The following is a 16929-nucleotide window of genomic DNA, read 5'->3' as shown; positions in this document are numbered from 1 at the left end:
CCCGAGAATACAGGCTAAAACAGAGAGAAACATTGATTTAAAGCAGTAAACAGCTATGTTACTCTTTCTAGGGTCAAAATATGTAACAATCCAATGCATTTGACTAATTATAAGAGTTCGGGTTAAATTTGGAGTGTTTAGACAACACTTAAATTCGTTTTATCCCAAAACAGGCTAAAACCGATATAACATGCTAAAACCAAGAGAAAACATAGTTTCAAAGCAGTAAACAGCTAGTTCACTCTTTCTAGGGTCAAAATCTGTAACAATACAATGCATTTTACTAATTACAAGAGTTTGGGTTGAATTTGGAGTGTTTAGACACCTTTTTTACCCTTTTTTCCCAAAACAGGCTAAAACCGAGAAAACATTGACTCGAAGCAGTAAATTGATTTGTTACTGTTTCTAGGGTTAGAATGTGCGACAACCCAATGCAATTGACTAATTATAAGAGTTCGGGATGAATTTGGAGTGTTTAGACAACACTTAAACCCCTTTATCCCAAAATAGGTTTACACCGAGAAAACAGGCTAAAACGGAGAGAAACATTGATTTAAAGCAGTAAACAGCTATGTTACTCTTTCTAGGGTAAAAATATGTAACAACCCAATGCATTTGACTAATTATAAGAGTTTGGGTTGAATTTGGAGTGTTTAGACACCACTTTGATCCTTTTTTCCCAAAACAGGCTAAAACCGAGAAAACATTGATTCGAAGCAGTAAATTGATTTGTTACTGTTTCTAGGATCATAATGTGCGATAACCCAATGCAATTGACTAATTATAAGAGTTCGGGATGAATTTGGAGTGTTTAGACAACACTTAAACCCCTTTTATCCCAAAATAGGCTTAACCCGAGAATACAGGCTAAAACAGAGAGAAACATTGATTTAAAGCAGTAAACAGCTATGTTACTCTTTCTAGTGTCAAAATACGTAACAAGCCAATGCATTTGACTAATTATAAGAGTTTGGGTTAAATTTGGAGTGTTTAGACAACACTTAAACCCGTTTTATCCCAAAACATGCTAAACCGAGAAAACAGGCTAAAACCGAGAGAAAACATAGATTCAAAGCAGTAAATTGCTTTGTTACTCTTTCTAGGGTCAAAATATGTAACAATCCAATGCATTTTACTAATTATAAGAGTTTGGGTTGAATTTGGAGTGTTTAGACAACACTTAAACCCGTTTTAATCCAAAACAGGCTAAAACCGAGAAAACAGGCTAAAACCGAGAGAAAACATAGTTTCGAAGCAGTAAACAGCTAGGTCACTCTTCCTAGGGTCAAAATTAGTAACAATACAATACATTTGACTAATTACAAGAGTTTGGGTTGAATTTGGAGTGTTTAGACACCACTTTTACCCTTTTTCCCAAAAGAGGCTAAAACCGAGAAAACATTGATTCGAAGCAGTAAATTAATTTGTTACTGTTTCTAGGGTCAGAATGTGTGACAGTCCAATGCAATTGACTAATTGTAAGAGTTCGGGATGAATTTGGAGTGTTTAGACAACACTTAAACCCCTTTTATCCCAAAATAGGCTTAACCCGAGAATACAGGCTAAAACAGAGAGAAACATTGATTTAAAGCAGTAAACAGCTATGTTACTCTTTCTAGGGTCAAAATATGTAACAATCCAATGCATTTGACTAATTATAAGAGTTCGGGTTAAATTTGGAGTGTTTAGACAACACTTAAACCCGTTTTATCCCAAAACAGGCTAAAACCGATATAACATGCTAAAACCAAGAGAAAACATAGTTTCAAAGCAGTAAACAGCTAGTTCACTCTTTCTAGGGTCAAAATATGTAACAATACAATGCATTTTACTAATTACAAGAGTTTGGGTTGAATTTGGAGTGTTTAGACACCTTTTTTACCCTTTTTCCCAAAACAGGCTAAAACCGAGAAAACATTGATTCGAAGCAGTAAATTCATTTGTTACTGTTTCTAGGGTCAGAATGTGCGACAACCCAATGCAATTGACTAATTATAAGAGTTCGGGATGAATTTGGAGTGTTTAGACAACACTTAAACCCCTTTATCCCAAAATAGGTTTACACCGAGAAAACAGGCTAAAACGGAGAGAAACATTGATTTAAAGCAGTAAACAGCTATGTTACTCTTTCTAGGGTAAAAATATGTAACAACCCAATGCATTTGACTAATTATAAGAGTTTGGGTTGAATTTGGAGTGTTTAGACACCACTTTGATCCTTTTTTCCCAAAACAGGCTAAAACCGAGAAAACATTGATTCGAAGCAGTAAATTGATTTGTTACTGTTTCTAGGGTCAGAATGTGCGACAACCCAATGCAATTGACTAATTATAAGAGTTCGGGATGAATTTGGAGTGTTTAGACAACACTTAAACCCCTTTTATCCCAAAATAGGCTTAACCCGAGAATACAGGCTAAAACAGAGAGAAACATTGATTTAAAGCAGTAAACAGCTATGTTACTCTTTCTAGTGTCAAAATATGTAACAATCCAATGCATTTGACTAATTATAAGAGTTTGGGTTAAATTTGGAGTGTTTAGACAACACTTAAACCTGTTTTATCCCAAAACATGCTAAACCGAGAAAACAGGCTAAAACCGAGAGAAAACATAGATTCGAAGCAGTAAATTGCTTTGTTACTCTTTCTAGGGTCAAAATATGTAACAATCCAATGCATTTTACTAATTATAAGAGTTTGGGTTGAATTTGGAGTGTTTAGACAACACTTAAACCCGTTTTAATCCAAAACAGGCTAAAACCGAGAAAACAGGCTAAAACCGAGAGAAAACATAGTTTCGAAGCAGTAAACAGCTAGGTCACTCTTCCTAGGGTCAAAATTAGTAACAATACAATACATTTGACTAATTACAAGAGTTTGGGTTGAATTTGGAGTGTTTAGACACCACTTTTACCCTTTTTCCCAAAAGAGGCTAAAACCGAGAAAACATTGATTCGAAGCAGTAAATTAATTTGTTACTGTTTCTAGGGTCAGAATGTGTGACAGTCCAATGCAATTGACTAATTGTAAGAGTTCGGGATGAATTTGGAGTGTTTAGACAACACTTAAACCCCTTTTATCCCAAAATAGGCTTAACCCGAGAATACAGGCTAAAACAGAGAGAAACATTGATTTAAAGCAGTAAACAGCTATGTTACTCTTTCTAGGGTCAAAATATGTAACAATCCAATGCATTTGACTAATTATAAGAGTTCGGGTTAAATTTGGAGTGTTTAGACAACACTTAAACCCATTTTATCCCAAAACAGGCTAAAACCGATATAACATGCTAAAACCAAGAGAAAACATAGTTTCAAAGCAGTAAACAGCTAGTTCACTCTTTCTAGGGTCAAAATATGTAACAATACAATGCATTTTACTATTTACAAGAGTTTGGGTTGAATTTGGAGTGTTTAGACACCACTTTTACCCTTTTTCCCAAAACAGGCTAAAACCGAGAAAACATTGATTCGAAGCAGTAAATATGAAATGGCACATCACCGTCCGTACGGTCGTACGGTCGTCCGTACAACCAACGGAGTGGGCCGTCCGTACAACCAACGAATGTCAAGTCCGGTCCATCAATAAGAGCCTCCAACGGTCATAAGAATTCGAGAACCTTCCCCATGTGAGCCGTTGGACGAGTTGCGCAAGTGGAGAGTCAAAGGGAGATCACATGTTTAGTTAAGGAGATGTCACTATCTCCATTTGTAATTGTGTATAGTATCTTAGGAGAATATTCTTTTGTATATGGCTATAATAAGGTTGTAACTATGTTCTAAATGAAGTAAGAAGAGAAAATATCTCTTTCTCCAATTCTCTCCATGCGCCTACTCTCTTCCCTTCTCTATCCGATCTCTATTCTTAGTTACTCTCAAATCTCTCTAATTTAAAACTTACATGGTATCAGAGCAGATTGTTCCTGTTCTTTGACTTCATCTCCATCACAATCTTCCGCATTCTCTCTATCTTGTGCTTTCAAATCTCTTTGTTCCCAAAATTTCTTTTAACCGTTGGGTAAACACCTAAACCACCGAGTTCATCATGGAAAACACCAAAACTATGATTGTTCCGGTTACTCTCAAGGGAGAGAACTACTTACTGTGGGCTAGAACCACGAAGACAGCCCTATGCGGCCGAGGACTTTGGTCCCATGTTGAAGCGAGTGAGGCTCCAAGTGGCGAGGCCACCAAAGACGACAAGGATCTTGTCGCAGATGAAAGGAACAAGTGGTTTCAAGAAGACCAAGGAGTCCTAGCCATCATTCAAAACTCCCTAGATGCCCCCATCCTTGAAGCTTACTCCTATTGCGAAACTGCAAAGGACTTATGGGACACTCTTAAGAATGTCTTTGGAAATGTTACTAACGTGAACCGGATCTTCGAGATTAAGAGAGCCATCAACAATCTCAACCAAGAAGACATGGAGTTCACTAAACATTTTGGAAAGTTTAGGTCACTTTGGGCTGAACTAGAGATGCTCCGGCCGGCGACCGTAGATCCAGCCATCTTGAACGAAAGGCGTGAACAAGATAAAGTGTTCGGCTTACTCTTGACGTTGAACCCCTCCTACAACGACCTTATCAAGCATATCCTACGATCTGACAAGCTTCCTAGCCTAGACGACGTATGTAACCAAATTCAAAAGGAACATGGTTCCATAGGGCTATTCGGAGGAAAAGGGGAGTTAATAACTGCCAACAAGGTGGAAATGGCATCGGCTAACCGAGGATACTACAAACCGGACGACAAGAATCCACCAGTATGTGAACATTGTAAGAAAGTGGGTCACTTCAAGAGCCGCTGCTGGATTCTTCACCCACACCTTCGCCGTGGAGGGCCAAACCGTGGAGGACCATCAAGAGCCCATCAAGCCGCTGTAGTGGGAGAAACAACAACCGAACCAGCCCAACAAGCTACTGCACTCACGGCGTCCTCCGAGCTGGTGAGGAAGTCCGACCTTGATGCGCTCATCAAAGCCCTCAAGGAGGCCTCCGGTAAATCTTTTCTCGCCCTAAACAAGACTAAACCTCTTATTGTTGATTCTGGTGCATCTCATCACATGATTAGTGATTCTAGATTAATAAGTGATATTACACCGGCAAAGGGTAATGTTGTTATAGCTAATGGCGAGAAGGTACCGGTTAAAGGTGTAGGAAATTTGAAATTGTTTGACAAAGTAACTAAGGCCTTTTATATGCCAACTTTCACATCAAATTTACTATCCGTTAAGAGAGCTACCACTGATTTGAATTGTTATGCAATATTTAGTCCTAACAAGGTTCATTTTCAGGATATTGAAACAAGTAAAGTTCTTGGACAAGGAGGTTCTAAGGATGATCTCTATGTGCTTGAGGACTTGAATCTATCTTCTACTTCTGCATCCTGTTTTAAATCGGTTGTTGTTAAACCTAATGACTCTATTCTTCATGCTAGATTAGGACATCCTCACACTAGAGCCTTAACCTTGATGTTTCCTAATATTTCTTTTAAAAATGATGAATGTGAGGCTTGTATTCTTGGTAAACATTGCAAAGCTGTTTTTCCTAAATCTATTACTATGTATGAAAACTGTTTTGATTTAGTCCATTCTGATGTTTGGACATCTCCTTGCCTTTCTAGAGAAAATCAAAAGTATTTTGTTATTTTTATTGATGAAAAATCGAAATATACTTGGTTGACCTTACTCCCTTCTAAGGATAGAGTTCTTGAGGCCTTTACTAATTTCCAAAATTATGTTACTAACCACTATCATGCAAAGATTAAAATTTTGAGATCAGATAATGGTGGAGAGTACACAAGTCATGCCTTTAAACAACATCTAGCCAAACATGGAATTCTTCACCAAACTAGTTGCCCATACACACCACAACAAAATGGAGTGGCTGAGAGGAAGAATAGGCATCTCATGGAGGTTGCAAGGTCTATGATGTTCCATACAAGGGTTCCAAAGCGCTTTTGGGGTGATGCTGTCCTTGCGGCCTGTTACCTTATTAATCGCACACCAACGAAGATCCTTAATGACGTATCCCCATTTGAGGTATTAAACAAGGCTAAACCTACATTTGATCATCTAAGGGTGTTTGGTTGTGTTTGTTATGTGTTGCGACCAGGTGAACTACGAGACAAACTCGATGCCAAGAGTGTTAAGAGCATGTTTATCGGCTACTCCACAACACAAAAGGGCTATAAGTGCTATGATCCGGAGACAAGGAGAGTTCTCATATCTCGTGATGTCAAGTTTGTGGAGACAAAAGGATTCTATGATGAGCCAAACTGGGATGAACTACGTAACCTATCAACCACCACATCGGATCGGACGCGGAACCTACGTGTCATCCTTGAGCGGCTAGGCATTGAAAACGATAGGGCCGCCAATGATCCTGCCGAGCCAACTGAACCTTCTGTCCCATCTACTGATCCTGTTCCTGTCGAGCCAAATGCACCAGAAACATCTATGGAAGATCATGGTACTGCGGACTCCGGACACGGACACGGACACGGACACGGACATGGACACGGACACGGATACGGACACGGACACGGACATGGCCACGGACACGGACACGGTCACGGACACGGACACGGACACGGACACGGACACGGTCACAGTACCATGGACACGGACACAAACACGGACACGGACACAATACCGTTCACGGAACCGGAAGTTCCAGTCAGTGCTGAGTCCGATGCTGGGCCTATCGTTCCTCTCCGACGAAGTCAGCGCATCAAGTTTCACCCCAACAACTGGACGAACACTCGAGTGTACTACAACAACATGGCCGTCGCGCACCCGATTGAGGCCGTATGTTCTCTAGCACATTTCCCTATGGACCATCAAGTCTTTCTTGGCCAACTTGACAAGAATTGGGTTCCCCAAACGTACGATGAGGCTAAAGACCATCAAGTATGGCGTGACGCGGTACATGCGGAGACAACGGCCATGGAGAACAATCATACATGGGATGAATCTGACTTACCAAAAGGGAAGAAGGCCGTCACTTCACGGTGGATTTTTACCATTAAGTATAGGAGTGACGGGGAGATAGAACGCCATAAGGCCCGCCTTGTCGCCCGCGGGTTCACGCAAACGTACGGGGAGGATTATCTTGATACGTTTGCTCCGGTGGCCAAACTTCACACGGTTTGAGTTGTTCTCTCATTGGCCACTAACTTGGACTGGGAACTCTGGCAAATGGACGTCAAGAATGCGTTCTTACAAGGCGAGCTTGAAGATGAAGTTTACATGCGACCACCACCCGGCTTAGAAGACACCATCGGTCCGGGAAAAGTCTTTAAACTCAACAAGGCTATTTATGGCCTGAAACAGTCACCAAGAGCATGGTACCACAAACTAAGCACCACATTACTTGGGAAAGGCTTCCACAAATCAGAGGCTGATCATACCCTCTTCACACTATCAAGTGACAAAGGTATTGTAGTCATTCTAGTATATGTTGATGATATCATCATAACTGGAAGTGACAAGGTAGGCATTAAAGATACTAAAGACTTTCTTAAATCGGTCTTTGACATTAAGGATCTTGGAGAACTTAAGTATTTTCTTGGGATAGAAGTATATAGGTCTAATGAGGGTTTATTCTTATCACAAAGAAAGTATGCTCTTGATCTTTTAAGTGAAACAGGAAAATTAGGATCAAAAGCGGTGCTCACACCCCTTGAAGAGAACTACAAGGCCGGAGGACAGGGGGAGCTGGATACGGCTCCGTTCAAGGACGTTAGCCTCTACCGGCGCCTAGTAGGTAAGCTTATCTACTTAACCATCACACGACCTGATATTTGCTTTGCTGTGAACCAGGCTAGCCAGCATATGAAGAACCCAACGCTTCACCATTGGAACATGGTGACAAGAATCCTCAAGTACATCAAAGGCTCGCCGGGACAAGGTATTTGGATGGGGCGCAACAAGGACACCGAACTAGTAGGCTATTGCGATGCTGACTATGCTGGAGATCGAGAAGACCGCCGCTCAACTACAGGCTACTGCACGTTCCTTGGTGGTAACTTGGTCACTTGGAAGAGTAAGAAGCAAAAGGTCGTATCACTTTCAAGTGCGGAGTCCGAATACAGAGCCATGAGGAAACTAACAACGGAACTGATGTGGTTGAAGGCTCTCCTCAAGGATCTTGGAATTGAATCAACAAAGCCTATCACAATGCATTGTGATAATGAAGCCGCTATCCATATAGCAACCAATTCAGTGTTTCATGAGAGAACCAAACATATTGAAGTGGATTGCCATAAAGTTCGAGAACAAATCAAGCTTGGTGTCGTCCTACCGTGTCATACCGAAAGCAAAGATCAACTAGCTGACATTCTCACCAAAGCAGCAAGTCCACAAGTGTGTGAACACATTCACTCGAAGCTCGGCCTCATAGACCTCACTCGGCCGTAAGATTCCATCTCGGCACCTACACTCTTTTTCCCTTGTGTATAGTTTTTCCCAAGAGGTTTTCTATACTCAGGTTTTTAATGAGGTGGGTGCCCATTTGTTCAAGCTTGATCAATGGCCTTAGTCAAGCTTGAGGGGGAGTATGAAATGGCACATCACCGTCCGTACGGTCGTACGGACGTCCGTACAACCAACGGAGTGGGCCGTCCGTACAACCAACGAATGTCAAGTCCGGTCCATCAATAAGAGCCTCCAACGGTCATAAGAATTCGAGAACCTTCCCCATGTGAGCCGTTGGACGAGTTGCGCAAGTGGAGAGTCAAAGGGAGATCACATGTTTAGTTAAGGAGATGTCACTATCTCCATTTGTAATTGTGTATAGTATCTTAGGAGAATATTCTTTTGTATATGGCTATAATAACGTTGTAACTATGTTCTAAATGAAGTAAGAAGAGAAAATATCTCTTTCTCCAATTCTCTCCATGCGCCTACTCTCTTCCCTTCTCTATCCGATCTCTATTCTTAGTTACTCTCAAATCTCTCTAATTTAAAACTTACAGTAAATTGATTTGTTACTGTTTCTAGGGTCAGAATGTGCAACAACCCAATGCAATTGACTAATTATAAGAGTTCGGGATGAATTTGGAGTGTTTAGACAACACTTAAACCCCTTTATCCCAAAATAGGTTTACACCGAGAAAACAGGCTAAAACGGAGAGAAACATTGATTTAAAGCAGTAAACAGCTATGTTACTCTTTCTAGGGTAAAAATATGTAACAACCCAATGCATTTGACTAATTATAAGAGTTTGGGTTGAATTTGGAGTGTTTAGACACCACTTTGATCCTTTTTTCCCAAAACAGGCTAAAACCGAGAAAACATTGGTTTGAAGCAGTAAATTGCTTTGTTACTGTTTCTAAGGTCAGAATGTGTGACAACCAAATGCATTTGACTAATTGTAAGAGTTCGGGATGAATTGGGAGTGTTTAGACAACACTTAAACCCGTTTTATCCCAAAATAGGCTTAAACCAAGAAAACAGGCTAAAACCGAGAGAAACATTGATTTGAAGCAATAAACAGCTATGTTACTCTTTCTAGTGTCAAAATATGTAACAATCCAATGCATTTGACTAATTATAAGAGTTTGGGTTAAATTTGGAGTGTTTAGACAACACTTAAACCCGTTTTATCCCAAAACATGCTAAACCGAGAAAACAGGCTAAAACCGAGAGAAAACATAGATTCGAAGCAGTAAATTGCTTTGTTACTCTTTCTAGGGTCAAAATATGTAACAATCCAATGCATTTTACTAATTATAAGAGTTTGGGTTGAATTTGGAGTGTTTAGACAACACTTAAACCCGTTTTAATCCAAAACAGGCTAAAACCGAGAAAACAGGCTAAAACCGAGATAAAACATAGTTTCGAAGCAGTAAACAGCTAGGTCACTCTTCCTAGGGTCAAAATTAGTAACAATACAATACATTTGACTAATTACAAGAGTTTGGGTTGAATTTGGAGTGTTTAGACACCACTTTTACCCTTTTTCCCAAAAGAGGCTAAAACCGAGAAAACATTGATTCGAAGCAGTAAATTAATTTGTTACTGTTTCTAGGGTCAGAATGTGTGACAGTCCAATGCAATTGACTAATTGTAAGAGTTCGGGATGAATTTGGAGTGTTTAGACAACACTTAAACCCCTTTTATCCCAAAATAGGCTTAACCCGAGAATACAGGCTAAAACAGAGAGAAACATTGATTTAAAGCAGTAAACAGCTATGTTACTCTTTCTAGGGTCAAAATATGTAACAATCCAATGCATTTGACTAATTATAAGAGTTCGGGTTAAATTTGGAGTGTTTAGACAACACTTAAACCCGTTTTATCCCAAAACAGGCTAAAACCGATATAACATGCTAAAACCAAGAGAAAACATAGTTTCAAAGCAGTAAACAGCTAGTTCACTCTTTCTAGGGTCAAAATATGTAACAATACAATGCATTTTACTAATTACAAGAGTTTGGGTTGAATTTGGAGTGTTTAGACACCTTTTTTACCCTTTTTCCCAAAACAGGCTAAAACCGAGAAAACATTGATTCGAAGCAGTAAATTCATTTGTTACTGTTTCTAGGGTCAGAATGTGCGACAACCCAATGCAATTGACTAATTATAAGAGTTCGGGATGAATTTGGAGTGTTTAGACAACACTTAAACCCCTTTATCCCAAAATAGGTTTACACCGAGAAAACAGGCTAAAACGGAGAGAAACATTGATTTAAAGCAGTAAACAGCTATGTTACTCTTTCTAGGGTAAAAATATGTAACAACCCAATGCATTTGACTAATTATAAGAGTTTGGGTTGAATTTGGAGTGTTTAGACACCACTTTGATCCTTTTTTCCCAAAACAGGCTAAAACCGAGAAAACATTGATTTGAAGCAGTAAATTGATTTGTTACTGTTTCTAGGGTCAGAATGTGCGACAACCCAATGCAATTGACTAGTTATAAGAGTTCGGGATGAATTTGGAGTGTTTAGACAACACTTAAACCCCTTTTATCCCAAAATAGGCTTAACCCGAGAATACAGGCTAAAACAGAGAGAAACATTGATTTAAAGCAGTAAACAGCTATGTTACTCTTTCTAGTGTCAAAATATGTAACAATCCAATGCATTTGACTAATTATAAGAGTTTGGGTTAAATTTGGAGTGTTTAGACAACACTTAAACCCGTTTTATCCCAAAACATGCTAAACCGAGAAAACAGGCTAAAACCGAGAGAAAACATAGATTCGAAGCAGTAAATTGCTTTGTTACTCTTTCTAGGGTCAAAATATGTAACAATCCAATGCATTTTACTAATTATAAGAGTTTGGGTTGAATTTGGAGTGTTTAGACAACACTTAAACCCGTTTTAATCCAAAACAGGCTAAAACCGAGAAAACAGGCTAAAACCGAGATAAAACATAGTTTCGAAGCAGTAAACAGCTAGGTCACTCTTCCTAGGGTCAAAATTAGTAACAATACAATACATTTGACTAATTACAAGAGTTTGGGTTGAATTTGGAGTGTTTAGACACCACTTTTACCCTTTTTCCCAAAAGAGGCTAAAACCGAGAAAACATTGATTCGAAGCAGTAAATTAATTTGTTACTGTTTCTAGGGTCAGAATGTGTGACAGTCCAATGCAATTGACTAATTGTAAGAGTTCGGGATGAATTTGGAGTGTTTAGACAACACTTAAACCCCTTTTATCCCAAAATAGGCTTAACCCGAGAATACAGGCTAAAACAGAGAGAAACATTGATTTAAAGCAGTAAACAGCTATGTTACTCTTTCTAGGGTCAAAATATGTAACAATCCAATGCATTTGACTAATTATAAGAGTTCGGGTTAAATTTGGAGTGTTTAGACAACACTTAAACCCGTTTTATCCCAAAACAGGCTAAAACCGATATAACATGCTAAAACCAAGAGAAAACATAGTTTCAAAGCAGTAAACAGCTAGTTCACTCTTTCTAGGGTCAAAATATGTAACAATACAATGCATTTTACTAATTACAAGAGTTTGGGTTGAATTTGGAGTGTTTAGACACCTTTTTTACCCTTTTTCCCAAAACAGGCTAAAACCGAGAAAACATTGATTCGAAGCAGTAAATTCATTTGTTACTGTTTCTAGGGTCAGAATGTGCGATAACCCAATGCAATTGACTAATTATAAGAGTTCGGGATGAATTTGGAGTGTTTAGACAACACTTAAACCCCTTTATCCCAAAATAGGTTTACACCGAGAAAACAGGCTAAAACGGAGAGAAACATTGATTTAAAGCAGTAAACAGCTATGTTACTCTTTCTAGGGTAAAAATATGTAACAACCCAATGCATTTGACTAATTATAAGAGTTTGGGTTGAATTTGGAGTGTTTAGACACCACTTTGATCCTTTTTTCCCAAAACAGGCTAAAACCGAGAAAACATTGATTTGAAGCAGTAAATTGATTTGTTACTGTTTCTAGGGTCAGAATGTGCGACAACTGTAAGTTTAGAAACGAGAGAGTGTAGAGATCGAGTGAGTTTGAGAGTGTTCGCACGAGAGAGTAGAAGAGAGTATGGAAGTGTAAGAGAGAGAGTATAGAAGAAGAATCAAACTTCTTACTTGAAAAAGAACCTAGATACATCCTAATTATAGACAAAGTAAGCAGCATATTCCTATGGGATCCTATACACGCTTTACATGACTGAAAGTGACATCCTTCCTTCTTAACATAACATGTGACTTGTGAGTTGAAATATCTTCCCACTTGCACACAAACTCCAACGGTCGGTAGGAGAAGGATCTAGAGACTTGGTTGTCTCATACAAGCCTTAGAAGACTTCAAGTGGGCTTCTACACGAGATGGTATGGTTGGCCCGATGAGAGAGAACGGTCGTTGACTTGTACGGACGTTGACTTGTACGGACATGGTGATCAAGATCCCAAATTATACTCCCCCTCAAGCTTTAGTCATTGGACCCTATGACATAAGCTTGAACCATTGATCACCTACCTCATTAAAAACCTTAGTATATAAAACCACTTGGGAAAAATTATACTTAAGGGAAAAAGAGCGTAGGATCTCAAGGTTTGGTGAGGTCCATGAGTCCTAGCCGAGGGTGAATGTATTCGCACACTTGTGGGCTGGCCGCCTTTGTGAAAATGTCGGCTAGTTGCTCTTTGCTGTCTGTATGACATGGGAGTGTGACGCCTAGCTGAATCTGCTCTCGCACCTTGTGGCAATCGACCTCTATGTGTTTTGTTCTCTCGTGAAACACGGAATTGGTGGCTATGTGGATGGCTGCTTCGTTATCACAATGCATAGTGATAGGCTTTGATGATTCAACTCCAAGATCCTTCAATAGTGCCTTAAGCCACATGAGCTCGGTTGTTAACTTCCTCATGGCTCTATACTCGGACTCCGCACTAGATAACGAGACAACCTTTTGTTTCTTGCTCTTCCATGTGACTAAGTTTCCTCCCAAGAACGTGCAGTATCCGGTGGTTGAGCGACGATCCCCATGGTCTCCGGCGTAATCAGCGTCACAATATCCTATCAACTCGGTGCTCTTGTTCCTTCCCATCCATATGCCTTGTCCCGGAGCTCCCTTGATGTACTTAAGGATTCGGTTCACCATGTTCCAGTGGTGTCTAGTTGGGTTTTGCATGTGTTGGCTTACCTGGTTCACAGCAAAACAAAGATCAGGCCTAGTGATAGTTAAATATATGAGCTTACCCACCAGACGCCTATATCGCGTGACATCTTCGAATGGAGGCTCCCCCTTTCCGGCTGTCTTGTAGTTTTCTTCAAGAGGTGTGGTCACTGCTTTTGATCCAAGTTTTCCTGCTTCACTTAAGAGGTCAAGAGCATACTTTCTTTGTGATAAAAACAATCCTTCATCAGACCTATACACTTCTATACCAAGAAAATACTTAAGTTCTCCAAGGTCTTTAATATCAAAAACTGACTTAAGAAACTCTTTAGCTTCTTGAATACCTACCTTGTCACTTCCAGATATGATGATATCATCAACATATACTAGAATGACCACTATACCTTTGTCACTTGGTAGTGTGAAGAGAGTATGATCCGATTCTGATTTGCGAAAACCTTTCCCAAGTAAGGTTGTGCTCAACTTGTGGTACCATGCTCTAGGCGATTGTTTAAGGCCATATATTGCCTTGTTGAGCTTCAGCACCTTTCCCGGGCCTATGGTGTCCTCTAGACCAGGCGGTGGCCGCATGTAGACCTCATCTTCAAGTTCTCCTTGCAAGAACGCATTCTTCACATCCATTTGCCATAGATCCCAATCCAAGTTTGTGGCCAAGGAGAGAACAACTCGAACTGTGTGTAATTTGGCCACCGGAGCAAACGTATCTTTGTAATCCTCCCCATACGTTTGCGTAAAACCACGAGCTACAAGTCTGGCCTTGTAGCGTTCAATCTCCCCATTGCTCTTATACTTGATAGTGAAGATATACCGAGACGTCACAGCCTTCTTGCCCTTGGGTAAGTCTGATTCGTCCCATGTGTGATTTTGCACCATGGCCGTGTTCTCGGCATCAACTGCGTCTCGCCACACCTTGTGGTCCTTGGCCTCATCATATGTCTTGGGAACCCAATGCTGGTCAATTTGGCCAAGGAACACTTGATGTTCCATCGGAAAGTGTGCCAGCGTGCATACAGCTTGAATTGGGTGTGCGACGACCATGTTGTTGTAGTACACTCTAGTGTTCTTCCAGTTAGATGGGGGAAACTTGAGACGTTGGCTACGTCGAAGAGGAACTATAGTTCCCGCCTCTGAGTTAGCTCTGCCTAGTGTAATAATTTCTTCAAGCTGCTCAGCCGGTTCCTCGGATGGCACATCATTGTTGTCTCCGGGTAGTTCGGTCGAATCCGTGGGCAACTCAGTTTCGTCGTTGGTATGAGAAGTGGGTGGATCAAGGTCGGGCTCAGGGAATGGCTCAGGTTGTTCTGGTGATGCTTGACTGGCCGGCGCGTTGGTGATCCGATCATTCTCAATACCTAGCCTCTCAAGGATCACCCGGAGGTTGCGTGTCCGATCGGAAGAAGAGGTCGAGAGATTGCGAAGTTCATCCCAGTTCTTCTCATCATAAAATCCTTGTGACTCCACAAACTTGACATCACGAGACACAAGAACTCTTCTTGTCTCCGAGTCATAGCACTTATATCCTTTTTGAGTTGTAGAATAGCCGATAAACATTGCCTTAGTACTCTTAGCATCAAGCTTGTCTCTTAGTTCACCTGGTCGCAACACATAGCAAACACAACCAAATACTCGTAAATGATCAAAGTTAGGCTTTTCATTGTTCAATACCTCAAATGGAGACAAGTCGTTGAGTATTTTTGTTGGTGTGCGGTTGATAAGATAACAAGCTGTGAGCACGGCATCTCCCCAAAAGCGTTTTGGAACTCTTGTATGGAACATCATGGACCTTGCTACCTCCATGAGATGCCTATTCTTCCTTTCAGCCACCCCATTTTGTTGTGGTGTGTATGGACAGCTAGTTTGATGAAGAATTCCATGTTCGGCTAGATATTGCTTAAAGGCATGGCTTGTGTATTCTCCACCATTATCTGATCTCAAAATTTTAATCTTGGCATGATAGTGGTTAGTGACATAATTTTGAAAGCTAGTAAAAGCTTCAAGAACTCTATCCTTAGAAGGAAGCAAAGTTATCCAAGTATATTTTGATTTTTCATCAATAAAAGTCACAAAATACTTTTGATTTTCTCTAGATAAGCAAGGGGATGTCCAAACATCAGAATGAACCAAATCAAAACATTTTTCATAAATAGTAATAGATTTAGGAAAAACAGCCTTGCAATGTTTACCAAGAATACAAGCCTCACACCCATCATTTTGAAAAGAAATATTAGGGAACATTAAAGCTAAAGCTCTAGTGTGAGGATGTCCTAGCCTAGCATGTAAAATAGAATCACTAGGTTTAACAACAACCGAATTAAAACAAGAAGCAGATAAATTCAAGTCCTCAAGCATATAGAGATCACCCTTGGAACCTCCTTGACCAAGGACCTTACTTGTCTCAATATCCTGAAAATGAACCTTGTTAGGACCAAATATTGCATAACAATTCAAATCAGTAGTGGCTCTCTTAACTGATAGCAAGTTGGAAGTAAAATTTGGCATATAGAACGCTTTAGTATCTTTATCAAATAATTTCAAGTTTCCAATGCCTTTAACTGGCACTTTCTCACCATTTGCTATCACAACATTACCACTAGCCGGTTTAATATCACTCATTAACCTAGAATCACTAATCATGTGGTGAGAAGCACCGGAATCAACTATGAGCGGTTTAGTTTGATTCAAGGCAAGATAAGAGTTACCGGAATTTTCTTTGAGTGCCTTAATGAGCGCATCAAGATCAGACTTCCTCACGAGGTCCGACGAGGCAGCCAGGGCAGTTCCATTCATATCCGGAGCTCGAGGGTTCAGTTCAGCAACCAATGGCTCCACACTCGCTCGATGAGCTCTTGGTGCTCCACGGTGGTTCATTGGTCGGTTTACTCGGAGGTGTGGGTGGAGAATCCAACACTCATTCTTGAAATGGCCCGGCTTCTTGCAGTGGTGACACACTGGTTCTTTCTTGTTATCTCCTCGATAGTAGCCCTTGTTTGCGGTCGCTACATCAGCTTGGTTGGCGGTTACAAGCTCCCCCTTGTTACCAAACAACCCCATGGAACCATGCTCCTTTTGAATCTGACTACACACTTCCTCCAGGCTGGGAAGCTTGTCCGACCTCAAGATATGCTTGATAAGATCGTTGTAAGATGGATTCAGCGTAAGGAGGAGGCCGAACACCTTGTCTTGTTCACGCCTCTCATTCAAGATTGTCGGATCAAGAGTCGCTGGCCTAAGCATCTCAAGCTCAGCCCAAAGGGACCTAAACTTCCCAAAGTGTTTGGTGAACTCCATGTCTTCTTGGCTTAGGTTGT

General features: G+C 40.5%; 1 long non-coding RNA gene across 1 annotated transcript; it reads right to left on the bottom strand.

Annotated features, from left to right (window-relative positions):
* Positions 1–15737: 15737 nt before the first annotated feature.
* LOC147950178 (uncharacterized) lies at positions 15738–16465 on the bottom strand. The gene is made up of 2 exons (XR_015596263.1): positions 16321–16465; positions 15738–16024 (listed from the first exon to the last, which is right to left on the bottom strand). It is a non-coding gene; the product is annotated as an uncharacterized LOC147950178 (long non-coding RNA).
* Positions 16466–16929: the final 464 nt, after the last annotated feature.

This window comes from Camelina sativa, chromosome 1 (assembly GCF_030686135.1).
Source record: "Camelina sativa cultivar CO46 ecotype springtype chromosome 1, ASM3068613v1".
In the NCBI taxonomy this organism is placed as follows: domain Eukaryota; kingdom Viridiplantae; phylum Streptophyta; class Magnoliopsida; order Brassicales; family Brassicaceae; genus Camelina; species Camelina sativa.
The sequence above is the reverse complement of the archived record's forward strand: the minus strand, read 5'-3'. Positions and strand labels throughout refer to the sequence as shown.